A 13,382-nucleotide genomic window follows, 5' to 3' on the forward strand; every position below is an offset into this window, starting at 1 on the left:
AGACGTAGTCACAATAGGTCTGTTTTTAGGGTCCTAGTTCCTCAAAGGCTGAGATCAGAATATCAGATTTCATTTACAGAAGTGTTCCTGATGGATTCAAAGAAAAGCTTGATTATGTGAGCAGAGTGTAACTGCTGCCCATCTGATCCTCAAACACAATAAGTCCAAGAGGTGTGAACTGCCCCATTTACCATAATTCTGAAACGGAAATAGAGTGGGGCCATGACACCAGGGTCTGGCTCTGGGGACACAACATGAGTTGTATCTAGGGCCAATGATTGATTGTCTCTGTTTCAGGCCTGCCATTAATAGAATCATAGCAAAGTAAGGATGGAAGGGATGTCAAGAAATCATTAAGTCCATTCCCCTGAACTGAAGCAAGATTATGGCTACATCTACACTTAACATAGCAGATCACCTGCTCCAGGTTGATCTTCTGGGGTGCTGTTTTGCTCATGCACAAAATGGCATGTTCCAGGATTAATATCAACCCTAAAACTTATTTTGAGCCACACAGTATTAAGGAAGGTCGATGGGAGGAGCACTCCCATCAACCTTCTATTGTGAAGACAGGCACAGAAGTAAATGGCTGTAAAGTTGATTTTTTGGTATGCAATTGTCGTACCAAAAATTGTATGGCAGCAGTCAACCTTCCAGCTAAGTGTTGACGTAACCAGAGTAAATCTAGGCCATTCCTAACAGGTGTTTGTTCAATCTGTCCTTAATAACCTCCAACCTCCTTTAGAAGCCTATCCCTGTGCTTAAAGACCTTTAGAATTAGGTTTTCCTGACATCCAGCCTAACTTTTCCTTGCTGCAGATTAGGCCAATTATTTTTTGTCCTGCTATCAGTGGATATGGAGAATAACTGATCACTATCCTCTTTATGCCTAAACATAATCCAAATTAAGTCATAAGGCTCTGCAGGGATTTGTTTAGGCAGCTCAGACTGGAGGATCAGGGCTTATGTATGTGAAGACCTGTGACATGAGAGCTGGGAAAGACACTTCAGAATCAACGTGATTTTTAGTACCCTTTGGAAAGAAAATGAAGTGGTAAAGAAGGGACAGAGAATTGAATAGCTTGAATTAGTCTGTTACTAGTGACTGAAGGAAAGAAAGCAACCTTTAAATATACCAAAACCAAGAAATAAAGACCAAAATTTTGTTTTAGCTATTATGATGCCATCTGCTGGTTATAATTACATTTTCTATATAATAAACCACCATTTCATCATTACACCAATTTCATCTTGAATGCTGCTTATGTAGAGTTGGAAAAATAATTATAACCTGGTCTGTCTTTTGTCTACATATAAACTGAGAATATTTTATATTACCAGTGGCTAATAAGATGTGTGGCATAGGTAGTTGTCAAAGGCCTGGTCGCTTACGACAGATTAACTTTTAGTCCTCTTTCAAATGACTCCTTCGGGAAGCACTGCCCTTTGTCTTCATGGAAATATTATGTCGGTGACTAGGGATAGCTCTCATTTTCTCACAATGTTCCCTTTAACCATAGATGGGAAATGAGTCACTGGGACACCAGGTATGTTAAGCCTGATGTTATTTCTACTGAAGAAAATGAGTCGTCCTATTGATTTGGAATATCATTCAGTACATAATGAGCAATCCAGAGAGAACCTTCATCACTGTGGGCCTGATTCTTCAGCGCCTTGCACCTTCAATAGTCATTGACCTGTGATTAAAGTTTACGTAAGGAACCACCTTTTTGAGTTGGAAGTGTTTACACCTACTTTGTAAATATTTAAGTGGATTCACGAGGTGTAGAGCAATGAAGAACACATCCCAGGATGTCATAGGGCTTGTCTACACTGACTGCTGCAGTGGTACTGTTGTAACACTTCATGAAGAGGCCACTTGTATTGACAAGAGAGCTTCTTCCATCAGCACAGACACTCCAGCTCTCTGAGTAGCTGTCCTATTAACATAGCACTGTCTACACCAAAGGTTATGTCAGTATAACTAAGTCACTCAGGGATGTGCTTTTCCATGTCCTTGAGCTTATACCAACAAGAAGCCCAGTGGCACCTTATAAACTAACAGACATTTTTGAGCATAAGCTTTTGTGGGCAAAGACCTCCTTCATCAGATGCATGAGTGGGTCCAGATGGGGGGCGGGGGTTCTACTCATGCATTTGATGAAGCGGGTGTTTGCCCACGAAAGCTCGTGCTCCAAAATATCTGTTAGTCTATAAGGTGTCACAGGGCTTCCTTTTTGTTTTTGAAGATACAGACTAACTTGGCTACCTCTCTGATACTTACATCAGAATTAGTTCCTCCTGTAGTCTGCACCTGAATTTTATAGAAATGTTAAGACCATATTAAGAACGCAGGAACAAACGCTTAAGGTTCAGAAGAACACAGAGCTTGAGATGGCACCTTCAACCTTAATTTTCTTCCTCTTATGTAGGCATTAAGACAATCTTTACCAAGATGATCACTTTTTTTTAAATACAACTCTAACACCAACAGATCCTGTTCATCAGCAGGTGGAACTAAACTTCTGACCTCTGGAGCTAAACGCATGAGCCTCTGCTGTGGGAGTCTCTTACCCAAGGCTAGGCCCACCAATGGAGTCGGGCAAAGGAATTAATTGAACCTGGGGCTGGTGACTCAAAGGGCTGGTGGCTTCAAGCCCTTTAAAATCACTGCTGGAGCTGTGTATTGCATACAGCTCTCGGGCTGCCAGGGGGGTTGGGCATGAAACACTGCATTGAACTGGGGGCCGGCTGCCCCAAGCCCTGCCTCTTTTGCCCGAGGACTCACCTCTTACAGGAGTGGAAAGCCGAGGCCACCTCTACTTGCCCAGCAGACTCATCAGTCTCTAACTAGCTAAGTGTCTCTAGAGTGGGACAGAGGAATTTTTTTCTGGTGTGTGGTAAACAGGTTGTTACCCAATGTCATAAAATTATTTTTAATACAGAGGCTTTGAAGTCTGTCCACGCTGTAGTACACACAAAAATATAAATTCTGTTTGCAAATATAGCGGCATGCCCAGTTATCAAAACTGCATGTGTGTGTTTGTTAATTGAAGGCACAGAGGAAACTGTGTGCATACATTTACACCAAGCTGTCCTTAGTTCTGTATGTCTGGCCTGTAATGTCCAATATTTTAACAGAGCCTTGAGTTTTGGAACTCTTTCTGATTCCTGCTCTGGTGTCAAAGTGACTTTGAGGTTGTTTCTTACAAGTCTCATGATGTATCCATGCTGCGGTTTATGCAAATTTTCTTTACGATAGCCACCATTTGTGGTAAACTTAAAAAAGAAACTGTGAAGAATTCTATATTTTCATATACATTGCACTCTCTTAATCTTAATCATTTTCAGACTGCTGGGATGAGCGAAACTGGTACAGGGGAATTCACTGGTGTTCTGCGAAAAGCTCCCAGAAGTCCCATTAACTTTTTCCTATTATGCCGAAGAGAAAGTTGTATGATTTCTCTGCTTGCTACCATTTCATCTAGCCTTCACTGCTCCTCAATTTTCATAACCCCCGACACACATAATTTGTTACAGTTTAAGTGGCAAAAGCGTTTGTGGGAGATACTTGCTAAAATATTGGCAGCATAATACTGAGTGAGTTAGAACCTTTAAGGGTAGCTTAACTCTAAAATTGTTCAAAGGCTCTTAATTAGTTTCTGTAAGGGGAGAGAGCATCATGATACTTAAATCCGTTGCTGAGGAGAATTGCAATGAAATTACTCAGATCATATATCTGTCAGTAGGATTATGGGGGCTCTGGTGACTTTTTTTTTTTTTAAACTTTTGACAACTCTTATTTTGCAAAGCATATTGAATGTACTCCTAGATCCTGATGGAGAGGCAGTTATTAGTATGTAAAGAGAACATATTTGTTCTTTAAGGTGTGTTCATATATTGACATTTTCATTTATACATTGTGACTACTGTAGTGTTCAGCTGCCAAGATCCCAAGAGCAATTAGCAGGGCCCAATCTACATGGGCAGCCTCTGTGGCCAGAGGTTGCTGTTGACAGAGAAACCTCAGCAGTACCTCTGTCAACAGATAGCGGCTACGCACACAAGCAAATCAAAAGAGCAGGTTGCTCTGACAGAGAGCAGTAAGACTGCCTTGTCCTCTCTCAACAGGATGGCTGACCAGAAGCTCTGCAAACATGGCTGCCCAGAGAACTGGAAGCCCTCTCTGTAGACAGAAGTGTCTACGTGGGCACTCTGTCAACAAAACACTGTCGACAGAGGCGTTCTGCCTGGTTGGGAAGAGGGATAATGGTGCCGACTGAACAGCTGAGTTTTGTTGACAAACTCTTGGTAGAGCGCTTTAACCGTGTAGATGCTCAGCGAGTTTTGTCGACAAAAGCCCAGTTTTGTGAACAGAAGCTGCTCATGTAGGCATGGCCTCATTCTTTGAGAGCTGAGGCTTCTGAGGTTTTTTTTTTTTTTTCAGTTTGCTGAAGTAAGCTTGCTTCCACAATAGGCCACTGGGTTGAATCTTTTTAGCACTTTTATTTTGCCTTGAGATAAAGTGGAAAGAAATGGTATGAGCTCTGTTTTCAACCTATCATTCTCTAGTGTACAGTTTACTGTCCATTGTAAGATGTAAACAACAAGGAGGAAGATGAATTATTCAGTATGTACAAGGTGGTAATGGGATGAAATTGACCAAAGGAAACTTCTGTGGAATAATAGAGAAACCTTCCTGAATGTGAGGAAGGAGATTATGAAACAAATTCTTGGTGGATGTGGTGGATTCAACATCTTGTTATAAAAATTTAAAGTGAACAGAGCATTTATAACTTATCAGTTGGTTGGATTTGATCTAGTTTCTCTGCTTTTTTTATTGTACTTATGAAAATGATCCCATAATAAATCTGTTTGGGGAAAATGCATTTTTTACTCTGCCAAAAATATAAAAAATGTCCCATTTACTCTTGGCATCCATCTCTACACTTAAATACTGAAAAACAGAGTAGGTCTAGTGTCTCCCCTTAATTTAGTATTGTATAAACATTGCATGGAGAGAGGGGAAATATCTTGATTTTACATTGGATTAAATTTATAAATGTTTTTATTAAACTTAAAAAGTGCATTTAGAAACTAAAATCCTCCGTAACTGTAGAATTCTAAAATGCTTCTTTAATGTTTAGGGCTTCAGAAAGATTAGTTCCGATCTATATAAAGAATATGAAGACAGTCCTTTTGGCACAGAAATCTTCAGTCGAATTGATCTTTGTGCCATGCATAAGAAGAAGCAGGAGTCTGGCTACTATCACTGTGAGTATTCAGTTAATGTATGTTGCGGCAGTGCGGAAGAGAATAAACAGCAAACAGTGTATACGGATTACTTCGGTGAGAGGGTCGCTGAGGTTCTTCCAGATGATACTGCAGTGGTGGAAACTGGAAACATTAGTTCAGGCTGTAACTTTGCATCATATGTAGCAAACGATGATGACAAGCCATCTGAAACTATTGCTGAAGCTTCAGTCACAACTAAAGAGACAGAAATCAATGAGAAGGATGTACTGCCTGAAGCTAAGGGTGAGACTTCTATTACAGATGGAGAGGTCTGCTCACAGTCAGTACGTGATCTCTTGCCAGTAAGCCCAGACCTACTGAAGGATGTGGATGAGACGCAAGAAAAAGCAAAACTTGCAGATGGTAATTTGCAAAGAGTTAAGGCAACAGGAGTGGCATTGGAGGAGCCAAACATTACAGCATAAAAGACAAACTTTTCCAGCCCCACAGCAAGATGTAACTGTAACCATTATCGGTTATGCCAATCAATGAAGGAAAGCTACTGTGGTAGACTCCATTTAGATCTGGATACGGAACAAAGATGGAGAAATGTCACATTTTGAGTTGCATTTGGATGGTTAATTATCAGGAGACACTGAAGCGCTTTTCTGAAGTCAGAAGTGTGACAGATTTCTACATGGGGAAACTTGCATTAATGAAAAGGATTTTGGTGTGAACCTGGAGGTCAGTCCTGCAAATATTTAAGCCTCCTAAACATGCGTTGAGAAACTAATGATATGAGTACTCATGAGCACTGTGGGGATGAGTTCTTAATAGTTGGAAATTAATAACTCCACAAGGGCCATTGCACAAAAAACCTTTGCTTTTGCATCCATATTTGGTGGAGTAGATAGCTCATAAAGTGAGACATTTCTTTCGACAGGTTTTGAATGAGAAAATAATTTTGTGAGAATAATCAAAATAATTCACTTTAAGTCTACCCAGAAATGGAGTACTTGATTTTTGGCTTTCAGTTAGTATAGTGTGGCACAAAAGAGGAGTGCATAAACAAAACAAACAAACAAAAAAATACATAAGATGCCTCAACTATGGAGGAGATGAGGCATAGCAGCCTTTTAAATCTGGAGTTACCTGCGACTGAACTAAAATATAAATAAAGAATGCAGTAAAAAAATAATAGGGAATTATTTTCTTCCATGTGGTGGTGAAATGTGGTTTTGTTTTTTGATGTTACAGAAAGTTAATTAGCCAAATCCTGCTTTTATTACTTACGCAAGTGATATATTAAAATCAATGAGATAACTTGTGTGAAGAAGGCAATCAGCATTTTTCCTCTGGAAAACATGTTTGTTAGCTTAGATGAGCACAGTGAATTTTGAGCCTAGTGGCAGTGTTACACCAGTAGATGGCACTAATGGAAAAACAGATGTAACTGGTGAAACAGCATGAAACTGAAAGGGCACAGAATTTACCAGTGCTGCCCTGAAGATCTTTCTTTCCTAGTTACAGGCAGAGTGAAAACCCACAAAGGGCAGAGGTAAATGTTGAGAGGAAGGAGAGCGGAAATATTTATAATATACTATGCTTCCCTAATTTGCTTTTTAAACAGTATCTAAATGTTTGGTATATTAAAAGCCTATTTTTACTATTAAATTCACCCTATTTTGAGTAAATGAACACACACGCTTTTTGAAAACATAAAGCTATGGTGCTGGGAATTCCAAGCATAATATAGAAATACTAAGCTTGAAGCAATTCAATGACTCTGAACCAGCAGGGCCAATGAGGCCTGGGGGCAAGGTCAGAGGAGGAGGGGCCCAGCTTCCTGACCCCAGAAAGCATAGTGCTAGTGGTGGAAGGGGTGGAACTTGGGACAGTCAGCCGGGGGTGCTCCCAGACTCCCTCACAGCCATGCACAGCTGAAGCAGTTTTGCTGTGGTGTTTCAGAGGGGCCTGTTAGTTATCAGACTTTCATACTGGTCACCCTGTAGAACATTCCAGGAAAAGAAGTCTCGGAGGAGGAGAAGATAAGATAGTGTGAAAAGGAAACATTTTATACCGTTTCATGTGAGATGCACTCTACAGAATAAAGAACCAATGTTGTATCTTGAAACAGATGAGACCAGCTTCATCTTTGACGTAATTCCACTGGAACTGGTGGAGTAAATATCCAGAAAGAATTTGGTTCAAACTTTAGGAATTTCTAACTATTTTATGCAGAGTCTGCCAGTAAGTGTCTCAGAAATGGGATTCTATTGTACACTGCTAATAAGAAAGCAGTTGAAAAGTTTTTTATTTCACGTAGAAGTAAGCGTAAGAAAAGGATGATTAGTTTCATGAGTTCTAAATTCTTGGTATCTTAAACTCTTAATACACTAAAGCCTCATACATAGTTTGTGCCTTGGAAAACCCTTTTCAGAAGTATTTGCACTAAGTATGAAGCAGAAATTGAGAAGAAAGGAGGCTCTTAATGATTCATAAATGGAAGGAGAAATAACATAACATCTTATGAAATTAAGTGGATCACATGAATTTCCGAGTCAAAATTTTTTTTTAAACGAATGAACATTCTAATTATAATAGACAGATGGCACTGGAACATAGCAAATGTGTACTGAACCTGTGATCCTTTTGAAATATTTGCTTTGTACAATACAATTTAACAGGTTTAGATTTAAGTTTTAATGCTGTTTTTGCTTTATTGAGATGTTTGTGAAAGATTACGTTACCTTGGAGAAATACTGTGCACTTATTTTGGCAAATTGTTAAATACTATTTATGTTGTACAGCTACTGCGTTTGTCATTTTGGAACACCTTTTAAAGTATAAAATGTTTACGGTGTATGACTTAGAATACTTTTTTCATCTTAGTAGTCATGTCAAAACAAGTTTATGTAATGCTGTTCTAATTTCTTCATGTTCTACAACCTATGGTGGAAAATAGGTGATTGCCATTGTTTGTTTTAGCTGTGGGGATCCATGGTGGTGTTCCTCTGTGTTTTCTATCCAAATTAATTGAAATGCTTTGATTATTGCACACTTATAATAGCTTCTAAAATGAAGGTAATTATGCATAGCAGAAAATAACGAAGTGCCCTATTTTGTGACAATTGTATGAAAATTGCATTGTGAAATCTGCATCTTAAAGTGAGTTTAACTCCTTTATGGTCCATGTGTTTGCTCTTTTATCTGTATCCATAATACTTCTTTTTACATTTTTGATCTCCTACCCTTTCTCTTTGTGAACACTTTCCTTTATAAATTCTAGTGATCAGTGCCTTTTTTTTTTCCTTACTGGTACTTGCTGGTACTGAGCAGCAGCACCTCAGCAGCCCCAGCCAAGGAATTGGCTGGAGATAGGGGGCCAGGAGCTGACTAACAGCTCCTCTTTTTGTTTTTCGTTTGTTTTTTTTTTAAAGGGCGGCACTGCTTTTGGTTATATGGAGAATAAATACAATCCTCTAATATATATTAATTGAGTTTAGCATGATTTGGGGCAGGAAAGAAGGTTTATGTGAGATTTTTTTTGTTTTCTGTTGAGGGAAAATTGTTTTGAATTATATTAAAATGATAAGCAATCCCTTGATGAGGTATGGGTCAGCTTCTAACACAGTGGTTGTTGTATCCTCCCTTTTGTGGTGTTTGAGCCAGACTTGGCCAGTTTTCTCATGTTACTAAGGTCAATTAACTAATTTTTCCAGAAAGCCAAAAAGATGGAGAGGAAGAGCCAAGAAAAGAAAATAATTCTAAGGCCCTGTTGCTCTGGGTTTAACTAAAGAATCACAGTTGAGAATATCTTTGGAAGTAGGAGAAATCAAAGGTGGAGATTCTCTGCCTGCACACCCCATGTACTAGTCAGGCAATGCAAAGGAAGTAGAGACTAGCCACAACACCCTTGCTGGGGATTAGATCAGAATTTTAGTTAGGATAGAATCCATAGCTAGTCATCATCCAGAAAGCCTGACTGAAATGGCTTAGAATCTTCACAATGCTATCAGTGTTTTCAGAAAGCTATTGTCCTAGAAAGGAAAACTGTGGGCTCCCTGCCAGACAGAGTGTGCATCTACATGGACATAAGACAGTTGTTTAAATCATACAGCCACCATGTACCCATGAGTGTTGGGTTGTGGGGCTAAAAACTGCTATATAGAAATTTGGGTTCAGGACCCAGAGCTTGCCTGAAAGACAGCATCTTACGTCTGGCACCTTAGACCACCAAACCATCCTGACACTTGTAAAGGCTGAGGCAGGAGGGAGATTTGAACCCACATCTCCTTTCTGAGCCCAAAACACCAAACTGACAAATATTTAGGCAGCAATTTTACAGCCTTAGTCAAGTGGCCCTGGCCTGCCACTGGTGTTTAATTGCTGCATGGCATACCCTAAACTTCCAGTTTCCAACGTCCCCTCTTCAAGAAAGGAGATTGTGGAGCATCACGAGAGGTGTAATCAGACTAGGGAGCTTGACCTATAGAGGAAAAGTGGAAGCTTGAGAAGTCCAAACTACATTTCCCATGAGCCATCTTGGTAACATTTCAAATCAAAGTACTTTAGTATTCTGGTTTCTGACAGAAATCTAAGCTTTCTGTGGCAACTTTTTTTACCAGCTGTACTGTAGAGTAGATATTTCTAATGGTGACAGGCTTGAAACAATCCAGCCTGAGTGGGCAGGGCTGCTAGTTTAAACAGGTCTGTTACTATCAGGCTGAAGCTACACTGCATTCCACTTTCAGAAGCATTATGCAAATGAGATCAAAAATGCAAATGAGGACCATATATACATGTATTTTGCCTTATTTGCATATTCTCACATGTTCTCACTTCCAGAAGAGTCTTTTCCAGAAACAAAAACAGCCATGTAGAGGGGGTTCCTTCGAAATAAGCCCTTCCTATTTCGTTTCAGGAAGAAGGGTTCTTTAGAAAATGAAGGAGCCCCATCTATACGGCTGTTTTTGCTTCCGGAAAAGGCTTTTCTGGAAGCGAGCTTGCGTGAGAATATGCAAATGAGGAGAGATATGTAAATCTGTGCCTCATTTGCCTTCCAATTCCTAAAGCGGAATGCACTGCAGCCTTGGTGTTTGTTTGGGGTTTCCCTTCTCCTGGGGTGTTCTGGCTGCTTTCCGGAGTTCTGTATGTGTGGGCACTTTGTTTTGGGTTCGGTGTTACTGCTTTTTCTGTAATCCTTGGCAGGTTCATAGCACGCCGCCATTTCTCTTTCTTCAAAATTGCCCTTCTTATGCCCTTAAAATATTGGTATGGTGGGAGCAGTCCTAGGGTTGCTTCATTACACATTCTAGGACACCTGTTTTACATTCTTATGCATATGTTGCACCATATGTTGTACCACAGTTTCACACAGCCCTCAGGATTCTGCTCAATTAGTGGCTGTGTGCAAAAACTGTACATCACTTGTGCCGAAACATGATTTACACGCAGAGGCTCCCTTAAGTGTGCAAAATTGCTTTTTCCGCTTGTAATTTAAATAGTGGGGAAAAAATGTGTACGCAGTTATTTAAATCACACCTCTGCACCACCACTGGATGTTTCATGGTCAGACCCTGCATTCCCTATGTGTTTGTACAGCTCCTGGTATAATGGGGTCCCATGGCTGGTTGAGGCCTTTGCCCACTACTGTGATGTTCTCTGCTAATGTAAGATTAAGGGAGACCATCCCTAGCGGGTTGGGGACAACAGCCACCACTGCCCCCTCTGCCCAGGCTCTATGCTTCCTCCAAGCCCTGCCCCACTTTTACCTGTCCTCCGAGTGACATGACCTGGGGAATTAGCAGGGGTGGGGGTCTGGCATCAGCACCAGGTGTTGCACCTCTCCTGCACTTACTGCAGGGGCAGGAAGTGGAACAACCTGGCCCCAGTCCACTCTGCTTCCCTGAACCCAGCTCCCACCTGTAGTCCTCAGGGGAGCAGAGCAGGCGGGATGCAGATCCCTCTGCTTCCTCCACCATAGTGAAGCAGAGTGACCAGGCTGGGAGAAGGCAGAGTGGAGCAGGCTGGGGCAGGGTTACTCCGCTTCCTGTAGCTCTCATGGCTGCTGGTAAGCGTAAGGGTGAGCTCAATCCCACAGGGCCCACTGCAGTTGCCCAGAACCAAACAATGTGCAGAATGGCTCTGGTTCAGATGCTGTTGGCATTTAACCATTTGCTTTAATGGGGGTGTGAGGAAATACTTTGAATCCAAACTGCGTTTTAATCAAATAATTCTGTGTTGGTTCTGTCACTGAAGAAATTTACAAATATCATTATCTATGTATTGCCAGAAGGGTGTGGGGATTTGAAGAGGATGAAAATATTCTTCCTGCAGAGAGGTTTAGTCATTTTCACAATTTGGAACTCAGCTGCATATTTTGCAAAACCAAAACCTGCAGCCTTTACTGTAGAATAGGCATGTGGGTAAACCCAGAATACATGAAGAAGGGCTGTGGCAGAGAGATTTTGCCGACATCCATGTGGCATGGATGCATTGTGACAAATATCAATAGTCTGAGGGTGTTGCACAGGGCATGCCAAACTCCTGCTGCTAAAACCCATTTACTGCCCATTCCTCTTTTCTATATTCTAGAGAAACTCTCTTAAGAATGTTTTAAAAACTGTTTGTGGGCTGCCATTGGCTGCGATCTGTCTGTGATCTTTATACAGGCTTCTGGGGAATGTAACTCTTTCAGGCAGGCCCTGGGCCTTGGCTTTTCTCATCGGCATCACCCAGCTCTGATACTCCAAGGGGTTCCCTGGCTACAGCACCTGTTTCCCACTGTGAGTCATCAGGTGCAAACGAGCTTGGCCCCCTGGGGGTGATTGACCCGCTTGGAGCTATGGACCCACCAGCTGTTTGCAGTAGCCCTGGACTAGATATGGGCAGTTGGAGCTCAATATGTAGGAGCATTGGGCTAAATGGGTTTTTTAAAAATCCTTAACTGCATAACTTTCAATTCAGGATTTAGAAGGCAGATGCGATTTAACCCTGCTGGCTTTTTAGTTATATAACACTAAACAACTCTGCTCCTCTCCACGGCCTCTCCCCTTTCAGGAGACCCTGCTTGGAGGCCTTGCCCCCATGTGCTCCATCTGCCCTCCCCCCCCACACTTTCAGGAGGCTGGAGCAGGGTGTTGGGATGCGGAAGGGTTGAGGGTTCTGAGGTGGGGTGAGACGATACCTTTGGGGTGTAAGATAGGTCTCCAAGCTGGGCAGGGGCTCGGGCTGAGAGAGCTCCAGCCAGGGAAGCATGATCTAGGGGGGACAACTATGAAAGGCTCATAGTGCAGCAGGGGGCTCTAGATTAGGGGAGTGAGGGTGAATGCCTAAACTAGGGTGTGGGCTCTTAGAGGATTGGGGATGAGGAGTTCAGTGGTGCAGGAGGGGGTGCTGGGCTGGGCTGGGCTAGGTAGGGGTCAGGAGGGAGTGAGCTCCCAGGGGTACCCAGGAAGTGGTTGCCAGTTCCCTGTGAGCCAGGAGGCTTCCATGTAGTGCCTGTGTGACTGTAGGCACTACCTCTGCAGCTCCTATTGCACACACTTCCTGGCTGATGGGAACTGTGGCACCCACATTGGGGGGTGAGGGCAGCCTGCTAAGCCTCTGTGGACCTATGGGCTGTAGGGACCTGGTGGCTGCTCCAGAGCCAGGTTAGGTAGGGAGCCTGCCTTTGCCCCATGTCCCTGCTATGCCTTCAACTGGACTTTTAGTGGCCTAGTCAGCAGTGCCAAGTGGAGCCCGCAGGGTTCCCTTTGACTGGGAAGTCCAGGTGAAAACTAGACACCTGGCAATGCTAAAACCTTCCTCAGTGTCTGGCAGTCAGTCCCAGCCTGTCAGCTTTTCCCCTTCTTGCCTGGGCAGCTTCCCTCCACTTACTCAGTTTTTCTGAGCCCTCAGTCTTGCAATGGTTTATTGCTCTGTCTGATCTCCCAATCACCCATCACACACCTGGCTCCTTATCTAAGGGTCTGCAGATGTGCTCCTTACTTGGGCTCTTGTTTTACCAGGCCTGCTGCATTTCTTTAATAATCCCTTTGGATAAAATTCTGAGCTAGTAAGCTGCCTTAACACAGAGGCCGCTAACATATTCATAACCATCTCTGTTTTCCAGTCCATCACAGGTGCTACTTTTGTTTCCTTCC

The sequence above is a fragment of the Carettochelys insculpta genome, chromosome 2, assembly GCF_033958435.1.
Source record: "Carettochelys insculpta isolate YL-2023 chromosome 2, ASM3395843v1, whole genome shotgun sequence".
NCBI lineage: Eukaryota > Metazoa > Chordata > Testudines > Carettochelyidae > Carettochelys > Carettochelys insculpta.